The sequence below is a fragment of the Papaver somniferum genome, chromosome 3 (assembly GCF_003573695.1).
Source record: "Papaver somniferum cultivar HN1 chromosome 3, ASM357369v1, whole genome shotgun sequence".
Classification (NCBI taxonomy): Eukaryota; Viridiplantae; Streptophyta; class Magnoliopsida; order Ranunculales; family Papaveraceae; genus Papaver; species Papaver somniferum.
In genome coordinates, this window is record NC_039360.1 from 77,323,218 (window position 1) to 77,335,393 (window position 12,176).

Consider the following 12,176-nt stretch of genomic DNA (forward strand, 5'->3'; position numbering starts at 1 on the left):
ATATTTATTAGATAATTTATATTGTTGTCGATATTGGTTAAGAGAAACCTTAAGTCTGTCGACACAATGTGCCATCTTCAGGTGACAATCTTTCTCCCACTGGTTAAGGAGGGAAAAATATTTTAGGTTATCATAATTTGCACCATTCTCTTATGATGCCTTTTCTCCCTCTGACTAAAGTGGGAGAGCCTTAAAGGTTATCAACCTTAAACTCACCCCAATATATTATGGTGGGTTTCCATGCCAAGTACTGGTGAAATATTAGTTTTCTTTATCGCAGTAACATTACCATCTCATTTCTGGAAACTTCCGGCATCATAATTTTGTCCGATTTTCAAAGACAATTCTACTCATGAAAGTTTATGGATTTTACCTAAACCAAACAAAAGTACCCAAAAACAACTGCAGGATCGCAAAAGATGAGACATAACAAATTACTTCCTCCCCTAACGGTGAGCATACAGTCTCACCTAAAATAATACATTACCAGTTAAGGGTTTAAAATGTCTTATGAACCGAAACCAACGTGTATAGTTAGGTGACTCCATATACCAAACACGTAAATATGAAATGTAAGGTTGCATCCAAAATAATATTGATGGTAAACAATTGGTCGAGAAATCAACTAAAGATGTTTAAACAAATAACTCAACTATACCGTGTTGAGTACGCACATATGTTATTCAGTGCTCGACATAACACCAACTAAAGGCAAACCAAGATAAATGGCTTAATTTGAAAGTCCAAAATGGATAGGCAACCACAATATTTGCACAAACATTTGGCAAACACAATATTACATGTTTTAATATAAACAAAATACCATCTAGTAAATGCTTCTATCAATAAAATAAAGTATTGAAAAATATCCATCATGCAGGGTGAATAAGCCTAACAAATGCCACCATAAATACTCTGTAGGAATGCTGGTGTTTCAATGAGTTACCGTAGTGCCATTGTTAATGCCACTTAAAGAGACAAAAGTCTTAAGGAACGGACAATATAAAACCTCCTTATTTAACAAAATCTTCAGGTTCTGTAAAGGATGTCTATGAGCATTTTGTTTTACTCATCTTTGTAGAACTTGGGTGTCCAAATCAAACATGCCTAAGCAATAATATTTCCAGATCATTAAACTTTCTGGTTAGTGAGAATGTGAGATTCGACTGTTCGAATCCTCATATGGCACACCGCATGAAAGAAAGCCGGAAGCTTCTTTATAATGTGGGTTTATGGCACAAAATGAATGAATTTATAAATACTTCAAAAAAAATGCTCATTTATCATCTCATGGTGGTAATACCAGATATTTTTAAACTCAACAGATTCTTCAGGAAACCGTAATAATATAAGGCGTCAATAATAATGACTATTATACCACCAGAGTGATACACGCTCTTCCGGAGCCGTCGATCATACTATTCGAACCTAAAATGGTATTTCACATTTCCAAAAACCTCTTCAAGATTATTAAATTACTAGTGGTTCAAAATATTTGTTTTTGTTGTTCCGTTGTCTTTGAGACACATAACTCTGTCGCCTATATCAATACTGGATAGATTACTTCTGGAACCATATTATTTACCAGAGAGAAAAGAGAGAAAAATACTAAAGTTATTAACAAAAGCATTTAGTAAAAGCGGGTTATTACTAAAAAAAATATGGGCACTCTTGAATCCAAATATTCTCGTCGACCACTTCCGGAGTCCGTATTTTATGGATTACTGCTGAAACGCATAATATCTGGATTACTACAGGAAACCATAAATTTTATGTTGGGACGCTTCCGGGATCAAAAATGTCTCATGGATTTCTTCAGGAACCCATATTTACAACATAAGTAATTAGAATAAACAAAACTCAAAATAAAAGAAATATACAGACATTCATGGTACCAACATAACATCAAACAAATCTTCAATTTTCATCAACTTTAGGGTCGACGGAATATTAGTTTACAAGTGTGCATATGGATACATTTGTATGAAAAAATTGCCTCAATATCATTCGCATGTCATTTCAGAGACTGCTGATAGAAACCGTCTAGCACTTTGTAACGGGTCATTTATGGGACCGATCGGCTAGCGGAACGCGCATTTTGCATCCATACCATGCCACACAATATTATAACTTTTGGTGGAATTTTCTGGAGATTGTTAAAGCGATAAGAATTAAATTTACGCCATTCTTTAGGTATGCGACAATTTCTCACTTGATTGGTGTTAACACTACTGGTACCATAACACAAAAAGAACGGAAAATTATCAATAAAACTCGCAGAATTACGATTCTCACCTTTAAATTGAAACCATAATCCTTTATGATATCCTGATCACGAGAAAAATAATATAGGTGAGTATAGAGCTAATACCATATTAGGAAATGTTGAATTTTTCATTAGTAGGTGGATCCTTTACTTCGTCTGATATGCATTCAGATTCCCTTCTTTGCCAGTTAGACAAATTTCTTCTAAGTGTGGACTTAGATAATTTGTTTAATGGATTTGTTCAGATAGCTCTAACAAGGGTAATTTATGACCACAAACGCATTTTACTTGTCACTAATCCAAATATTCAAAGTAAATCTTATTTTAGAATTGAATATAGTTGGCTTTTCTACAAAGATTTTGTGAAAAAGGTTTCTGAGTGGTGGGGCATTATGGAATTCCATGGTCAATCTAGTTTCATTTTCTTCAAGAAATTAAAAAATTTAAGTTTTTTCTCAGGATGTGGAGTTTGGAAGAGTTTGGTGGGATAAAGAAGAAAAGAAAAAGGAGTTAGCTGGGAAGATTGATTTGTTGGGGAAGGAAGAAAGTTATCTGATGTAAATTTTTAAGTGAGAATGAGGTGTGTTATTGAGTTGGGAAGTATTGGGGTGATGGAGGCTAAAAAGTGACATTCAAGAGCTAAACAGGATGAATTCAAATAGAGGAATCAAGTACATCTTATTTTCATAAAGTAGCTAGTGGGAGAAGGAAGAAAAATATTATTATAAAATTAGAAGTAGATGGAGTGGATTGTTTTGACCAAGACATAATTAAGATGGAGATGAGGGAATTTTATGCAAATCTGTTCAATGAAGAAAATGATGTGTCCTTTACTTTGGATAATCTCCAATTTCCAAGTATTGATGAAGAAGATGAGAGTTCGGTGGAGAGAATTTTTAGTGAAGAAGAAGTGTTTGAGGTAATTAAACATTTTGGGTCTAAAAAATCTCCTGGGCCAGATGGCTTTTCTATGGAGTATTTCAGATATTGTTGGGACATCACAAAGAAATATTTTATGAATCTTATGAAAGAAGTTTTCAGGTATAGTTTGTTGGATTGGAGACTCAATTGCTCTTTTCTGTCTTTGATTGCTAAGAAAGAAGCTACATGCTCTCCTTAGGATTTTATACCTTTGAGTCTGCTAGGAAGTGCTTACAGGGTGTTGCATAAGGTGTTAGCTAACAGATTAAAAACTATAATGCACAAGCTTGTTTCTGAATTTCAAGGGGCCTTAAAGATAGATAAATTTTAGATGGTGTTTTAATAGCGAGTGAATGTATAAATAGTAGAATGAAAGAAAAGAAGCCCGGTGTTCTCTGTAAGATAGACATGAAAAAATCATTTTATAATATCAAAATGAAAAACTCTTTAGTGTATTCTGAAGAAGCATGGCTTTGGTGATAAGTGGATTTCATGGATGAAATAGAGTGTTTCACTTCTAATATCTATGTGTTGGTGAATGGATGTTCCACTGAGAAGTTTAAACCTTCAAAGGGGTTAAGACAGGGTGATTCACCTTTTCTGTTTTAGTTGGTAGCGGAGGTTTTGTCTAAGTTGGTGGACGATGTTGTGAGATGAAGTCAGATGCATTGTTTTCAAATATCTCGTGAGGGTTTAAGCATTTAACACTTAAAGTTTGCAGATTATACTCATCTGTTTATCAATGCAGATAAGGATGAATTAGAAAGTTACTGCTTATTCTCTTTACTTTTGAGGTGGTTCCCAATGATAATTCAAAAGATTAGGGCATTGGTATCTGGAAGAATATACTCAAGTCTACGACTTTTTCACATAATCATTTGAAGTTTCATATCAAAAATGGCTATTCTGTGAAGCATTATGTTCCTGCTAAAGTAAGCTTTATGTTATGGGCGAACTTTCATAATTCATCCCACTTCAGATATGCTAAAATATAGAGGAGATGAGGTTTAAGATATGTTGTGTGTGTTTTGCAAAAGAGCGGGATGAATCTGCATATCACATCTTCTTGCATTGCTCTTATACTTTTCATATTTGGTCTTATTTTATTCAAGCTTAGGATTTCTTAGGTTGGTTCTTTCGATATATTGGGACACTTTGAGGCCTGGAGATATAATGTTCTCTCTATAAGGAACAAGAAGATTAGGTGGAATATGATGTATGCTATCCCTCGGCACATCTGGAATGAAAGAAACAGTCAAACTTTTAGAGTCAGACCTAAAGATGAGAAGAAGTTGATTTTGTTAATCAGGAAAACTTTAGTTTTGTGAATATGATATATTTAGTTTGCAAAAAAAATAATATATATATATATTGTAAAAATTATATTTTTTAAGATAACCTTTTTTTCAAAAAAAAAAAAGTCTTGGAAGCTTCCGTTTCATTTTAACTTCTTGAACCAAGCCCGAGTATAAAATGATCGTCTTAAAACATTTCATCGTGCACTTGATCCTATCACTATGATATTCATAAGAAAAAATTTCCTAATAAACAGAGGAAACAAATAATAAATTCGCATATTGAAATCTAAACAAAATCAACAGTGTTCTTAAATCCCTACCGTTACTTTTCAATTTCTTGTTATACATTTTATACATAATTTACCTATCAACTGATTTATTTCCTCCAGACATTTATACTCCAAACAATCAAGGCTTTGGCAGGGAGGCTAAATGATATCTTCCATCATGAAGAATAACATCTTTTTTTGGGAAATGTATATATCCAAAAATTAATCTGACAATTTAAGACCCAAGTAGCTTATGTGATCTAAGAAAACATAAGAAGGCGCATCAAGAAACATCCGGCCGAACAATCTCCAACAATAAGACAAATTTGATGACTTCGATAGGCTCTGAGGATCGGGCGAAAAAAAATACTGAGTTAACTCAGTTTCAATTTGTCATCATCTTTAAATTGATTTCAATCTTTATTCATGTTTTAGAGTTCAAAGCTGTTTATTTCTTTGTTTATCTCGTTCATGATTTACTAGCTCAACTTTTATTTTTTACCTGAATTAATCTGTTCGATTATTTTGTTTCTCTAAAACTATGATTTTCTAATCTTTTTACTCCAAATGTGTTTGCATTTAGTGTTATCCCAAATGGTGTTTACATTGCAGTTGTGATTCAGGCGTTTGCAAAAGTTGTTATGATGCTTTTTGCAGCTTTTGTGTTATCACAAGTTGTCAAGTTAGTTCATCTGAAAGTTTCTCTGCCTATTCGCAAAAACGATTCATTGGGTTAGAAAGTACCGCATTCTGATGGAATTTAAAATTCAAAAACCCTTTACAAACTGATTTCGTTAATTTTTCTCGTAATAATTGAAAGCAGACACAACTATCTAGTTTCCCTTTCTAAAGCATATTACCTTTTCAAAGAAAATAATCAGTTAATTATATTCTTCCAATCACAAGGTACTCGGATGAATATCTTTCAAAATTCAACTCAATCCCTTATTTTCCTAGGGTTGTTCTCCTATAAGAGTTTAACTCAAAATACAGATTTCAATCTCAATTATACAACTCATAATTTTCATAAACCTATTTTGATTCATGCTATGGCTGTGGAAGGTAAGAAAAGTATATCTGAATTGGCTTCTAAGTTTATGCAAGCGGCGTTGAATTTGGGTGATATCAAGGGGGTTGTTTATCATCAATCTGATGTTATTGAAGAGAAAACTGATTAAGAGGAAGAGATTAGGCTCATCGGAAAAATAACAATTGAAGGAAAAAAAGGTTTGAAGATGGTGGAAAAGAACATGGGATTTCATTCCTGAAGGTAATCTTAAAGTTTTTGAATTAGAAGACAATATTATGGAATTTCGCTTTAGGGATCAAGACACTCAGAAGAAAGTTTTTGATACTCGGCCTTGGAGTATTAATGGTTATCTTATTAATATGAGATTTTTTTTATAATTCTGGTATGATTTATCAAGAACTGGATTGGAGTAAGCAATGCTTTGGATCCAAATAAAGAAGATTCTACCTGAACATATGAATGTTAAAGATATTACTAAGATAAGAAGGATAATGGATGAAGTTTTAGGAATTGAGCCAGAAGATGGAGTGCCAGTTGGAGGTGTTCCTGCGGAATCTTGTGTTCAAGATTATATTAACTTTCCATTAAGGAGGGGTGTAATGGCTATTACTAATGCTGAGTCAACAAGATGGATTAAGTTCTTCTATGAGAAGCATCCTCATAAGATATGTCCAAGTTGTTATATTCTTAATCACACAAAGAGAGCATGTAATGCGGCTACAGACTTGTTAGTTAATGCTCATGCAAAGCCTCATTTCTTTGGCGAAGTACAAAACAGAAAAAGAAAGTAGATTTTTATTTCTAGAGGAGGTGATCCAATTCATAAGTTTTCTGAGAAGACTATCGGTAAAGTGAATGTGTTTGCTCCTCCAAAGGATGGATATGTTGTAGGTCCTAGTTTTGTGTTTAGAACTGATCAAGATAATGCTGGTGGTGAGTAAAGACAATTAGGAAAAGGCAGAGAAATGATTTTCCAGATCCTCATGTTTTGGAACATGTAGATGGTGCTACTGAAAAATTTGTGAATCCACATGCAACTAACATAATCACAACAATGGATAACCAAAATGGAAGCACTAAAGGAGTTAAGGTAAATCATTATCTTTTTTCTTTTTTTGTCTAAATTTAGTTTTTTCTCTTTTAAATGAAGATCATTTCTCAGAATGTGCAAGGTATTGCTAATAACTTTACTAAGCAACAATTTCAGTATTTGATTAAAACTCAAAAACTTGATTGTATATTCCTTTGTGAAACTAAGATTGATGAGAGAAGAATGATCTCAGTATCCCAATCAGTTCATTATCTTAATTATGTTTGTATTGATAGAGTTGGATATGCATGAGGTCTTATTCTGATGTGGAAAGATGGTATTGATATTGAAGTTATTGGGTGTGAAAACAATATTATTCATGTTGTTATTCAACTGGATCCTAGTAAGCCTAAAGTTCTATTCTCTTTTATGTATGGCTTAACCTATATAGATCCTAAGAAAACTCAATGGAATTTCTTGTCTGAGTTAAGTAAAGATGTTCAACAACCTTGGTTGGTAATAGGAGACTTGAATTTCCATTTAGATAGTAATAATAATACTTCAGATAGATAGGTTCAATATAAACTTAATGAGGCTGGCCTAATGGATATTGGTTATGAAGGAAAGGATTATACTTGGACTAGCAATTCTTATGGAACTGGAACTAAAAAAGCTAGATTGGATATGGCTCTTAGTAACAATGATTGGTCTCTTAATTTTTAAAATGCTAAAATTTTGCATCTGAATTTCACTGCTTCTGATCATTGTCTTGTTTTGCTTATAACTGACCATATTTCTAAGTCTTTATGGAGACCTTTCAAGTTTTTCGGGACATGGATAGGGAAAAATAATTTTAAGGAGAAACTTCAGCTCTCATGCAACGTGGATAACATGTAGTCCTACTCATAAGTTGAAACAAAAATAACATAGTGCTAGAATTACTTTATCTCAATGGAATAGGTTAGAGTTTGATGACATTCAAAAGAATATAAAACACTTGAAAAATATGCTAAAAACTGTCCAGAATAAACCAAACTCTAATAATCAGCATGCTAGAGTTAAAGTTATGGTTAGTGACTTAGAGAATTGGTATAAAATTCAAACTGAATTCTATATAGAAAAATCTAGAGATAAATCTGGTTTAGAACTGGACAATAATACTAGATATTTTCATATTATGGCCAATAAAATAAAACATACTAATAATATTAGTGTATTTTGTAATGCTAATGGTAATTGGTATAGGGATAGGAATGATATAAGTAATCTTCTTATTAGTCATTTTAGTACCGCTGCAAGTACTTCCAATATTATTTTATCTGATGATGATTTTGATGTTATACCGTGAATTCTCTCTGAAGATAATAATGTTATATTGCATGATGTTCCTACAGATATTGAAATGGAGAATGTTGTTAAAAATATGCCTGCTTGGAGTTCACCTGGTCCTGATGGATTTCAAAGCAAGTTTTTATCAAACTCAATGGCATCTAGTTGGTAAAGATATTTTTGATGTTGTTAAAATATTTTTTCAGAGTGGCCATATGCCTAAGAGTCTGAATAAGACTTATATTTCAATAATACTTAAGTGTAAAAGTCCTAAAATTCCATCTGAGTTTAGACCAATCGGTCTCTGTAATGCTTTTTATAAGATTGTGTCTAAAATTCTAGCTAATAGAATAAGACCATTACTTAAGAAGTTAATTTCTCCCTATCAGGCATCTTTTATACCAAGAAGAGCAATTCATGACAATATTATTATTGCCCATGAAGTGTTACATTCTATGAACAAAAGGAAGGTTTCAATGGTACAATGGCTCTTAAACTTGATATGCCAAAAGCTTTTGACAGATTGGAATGAATTTTTTTAAATAAAGTCTTAGAAAAATTTGGTTTTAGCAAGAAATTTTTTAACCTAGTAATGCATTGTGTTTCTACTACAAGTATCAGTGTTTTGCTTAACGGCTCCCCCTGTAGACAATTTGAACCAACTAGGGGAATCAGACATGGGTATCCTTTATCCCTTTATTTGTTTATACTTGCAATGGAGTATCTTTCTAGATCTTTGTTAGTTGCTGAAACTAACAAAACTATTATAGGTGTCAAAACTTCTAGGAAAGCTCCTCTTATCACTCACTTGTTTTTTGCAGATGATATCTTGATTTTTGGTCAAGATAATATGCAGCATATTGATAATAGTTTACAGATTTTGCAGGATGTTGGGAAACTGTCTGGTCAGATGCTTAATTTTGATAAGTCTTGTGTGTACTTTAGTAATAATCTCAGTCCTAAAGCTTGTGATGCTCTTGCTGAAGCTTTAAATATGACCATTATCACTAATTCTGAGAAATATCTAGGTCCACCTCTGTTCTTATTAGGATATTCCAAGTTAAAATCTTTTGACCCAATTGTGCAGTCCTTTAAAGCTAGGCAATAATTATGTCAGTACTACCCTTAATCAAGCTGGAAGATCAACCTTAATAAAGTCTGTTTTGAATTCTTTACTCACTTATCAAATGAGTTGTTTTAAAATTCCATATACTTTGATTAATCAACTTGACTCTTTATAGAGAAAATCAAGTAAAGGTATTAAATTCATTTCTTGGGATATCATTAACAAATCAAAGGATTTGGGAGAGCTAGGTTTTAGAGACTTTAAAACCTTTAGCATTGCTCTTATATGTAAACTGGCTTGAAAGATTATTACTGATCATATGAATTGTGGGTGCAGATATTAAGTGTCAAGTACTTCAAAAACTGTAGTATACTTCATCTTGAGAAACTCAATAAGAGTTGTCCTTGGATCTGAAGGGGTATTTATAGATGCGTAGATATCATTAAAAAGAATAGTTTTGGGGTTGTTAGGTGTGGTACTAAAACTCAAATTTGGCTTGACTGTTGGATTATTGGTTTAGATCATCCTCCTATTCCTGCTGAACGTTTGGTGAATTCAGTGTCTTATGTTTCCATTTCTGATATTTTTATTGATGGCACTAGAATTTGGAATGTTAATTTAATTCACTATTTGTTCTCATCTAAAACTGCTAGTAAAATCTTAGCAATGAATGTGCATGTGATTGGAGATGATACCCTCATTTGGTTACCAGATAGGAAAGGCCAATTCTCTGTTAAAAGTGTTTATAATGTTTTGACAAGAATGCCTAACTCTTATGCAGTGATTCCACCAGTTTCTACTCAGGTTTGGAAATCTCTTTGGAAAATTAAATTGCTTCATAAAGTTAAACTATTTATCAGCTGTAAATGTATAAAAGATATAATTCTAACTAGAGATAAGATTTCAAGATATAAATATGATATTGAGGTGCACTGTAGTTTATGCAATCATCCAATATAGTCTGGTGATTACTTATTTTTGAATTGTTCTTATGCTAGATCTATCTGGTTGGCTGTTTGTTAGAGCATAGCTCGGTAGAACCCACTAAGCGTTGGTATGTCAAGTTTGGTTGTCATATTTTAGTGAATCAAAACTCATTTAAAGAATCGCTTGATTATTTACTAGAGTCAACTTCGTATAGGTTAGCTAGAAAGTTATTACGATATGAGACTTACAAGTATTCCTCGAAGACTTGAAGAATGCGAAGAAGTATAGAGTTACATTGACGACATCATCCTTCCTCTTGAGGTTAGTAATTAATATTTTGACTTGAACTGTTTCATTCCTAATGTATCTTTCAAGTCGTGTTATATTGAAAACATAACTGTGAAGCTGTAGATGATTATACTGTAGTTAGACGTAGTATTAAGGAATTATAATATGAAGTATAACATCTATCTTTTGAACTTCGTATATAAGACATCGACATATTCGTATGAATGCTATTGTGATTATGTATGAGTATGGGCGAAGATTTCGTCCTAGGAAACAATGTTTTGACATTCGTTTAAAGGAAGTACAATTCATAAACTTATTTTGTGAATCGAAAGGTAAATCGCTAGGCTTATTGGTATTGTTATTCATTGCAAATCTTTGGATTACCAATATGTGTGTTTAGTATAACCACTCATAACTTGTTTATGTATCTTGGTAAAACTATTCACAATGCCTGACTTATGTATCGGTATGACTTTTATTAGTGAAACCAATCTTAAGTAATCACCTGAGATGGTATGATCGATATTTGTAATTGGTGTGACCATTCCTAGTCATTGGGTAACCGATCCTAGAACTTGGTGGGACTAATCACAAGATGTGTAATCGATCATTGTAATGGGTTAACAAGTTTTAGTAATTGGAGCAACCGATCATATGACTTGTGCAACCGATCACAAGTAAGTACCATAAATAGTGGTAACGGATCCCGGTACTTAGTTAACCATTTTATGGAAACTACTGTAACCGATCCTAGTATCCACTTGGAGGTAGAACCGAACTTGTGTTTGGTAGAACCGTTAAACCCATGATTGGTGATTGAATGTTTTTGATCAATCACATAGTTCTTGGAAATCAGATGAACCAATTCTAAACTCGTTTGGAAGTATGGAAAATCGGTTCCAAGATTGTAAATATTAAAAAGGATTTACAAAGTAAAGATGTCGACATACTTTGAACATGTGCAGTAACTCTTATCTATTATTGTTCAAAGATATTCCTTAATAACTAAAGGTGAATCCCGGATCGAAATAAATTGAGAATCTTTTAATTAAGGTTTTTAATTTTATATGCTTTTAATTTCCAGCAATTAAATGCATATCTTTAGAAAATAAAAATTGGTAATATGCATTTACTAATTGGAGATTTTCTACTGAGATTTCGGTCAATATTTGGACAGAGCATTTCCAGGAATTATGAAAACCGATTTTGGCTTTATTGCATATCTTTGAGAATATTCGGTTTTGGAAATTCCTTGGTGTCCAAACTTCCTTGGTCTATAAATATTGAAGTTTGCATTTCGAGCAAACTAATCCTCAGAGCCATCAAAACTACCTAGTTGTGTTGTTACTGGTGGAGCCGTCTATTCGGAGAGGAAAGTACCCTAATTAGGCGAAATCTCTTACGATTGCTCGTTTTAAAGACTTCTTTGGGATTGAGAAGTTCTACGAGTACCGTTGGTGGGAAACTAGATAATTGCAGTTTATTATTAGTTTTCGATTGATTTGATTGACTAACGGTTGTTGAACTTTGATTGAACCTAGTATGTTTGAGAATCTTCTCTTCTGATATATAAGATTCACTCAAACTAGATCGAAGTTTCGACGGGGATCTTTAGACTGTTTATAGATCTAAAGGCGTCTTGTGATAATCCATTGTTAACAGACTCCGTTTTGTGTGTGATTGATCACAAGAGATTCAAGTTGATTGTGTGGAGGTGTTTATTGAAGATCAAATAAGATTTGAAGACAA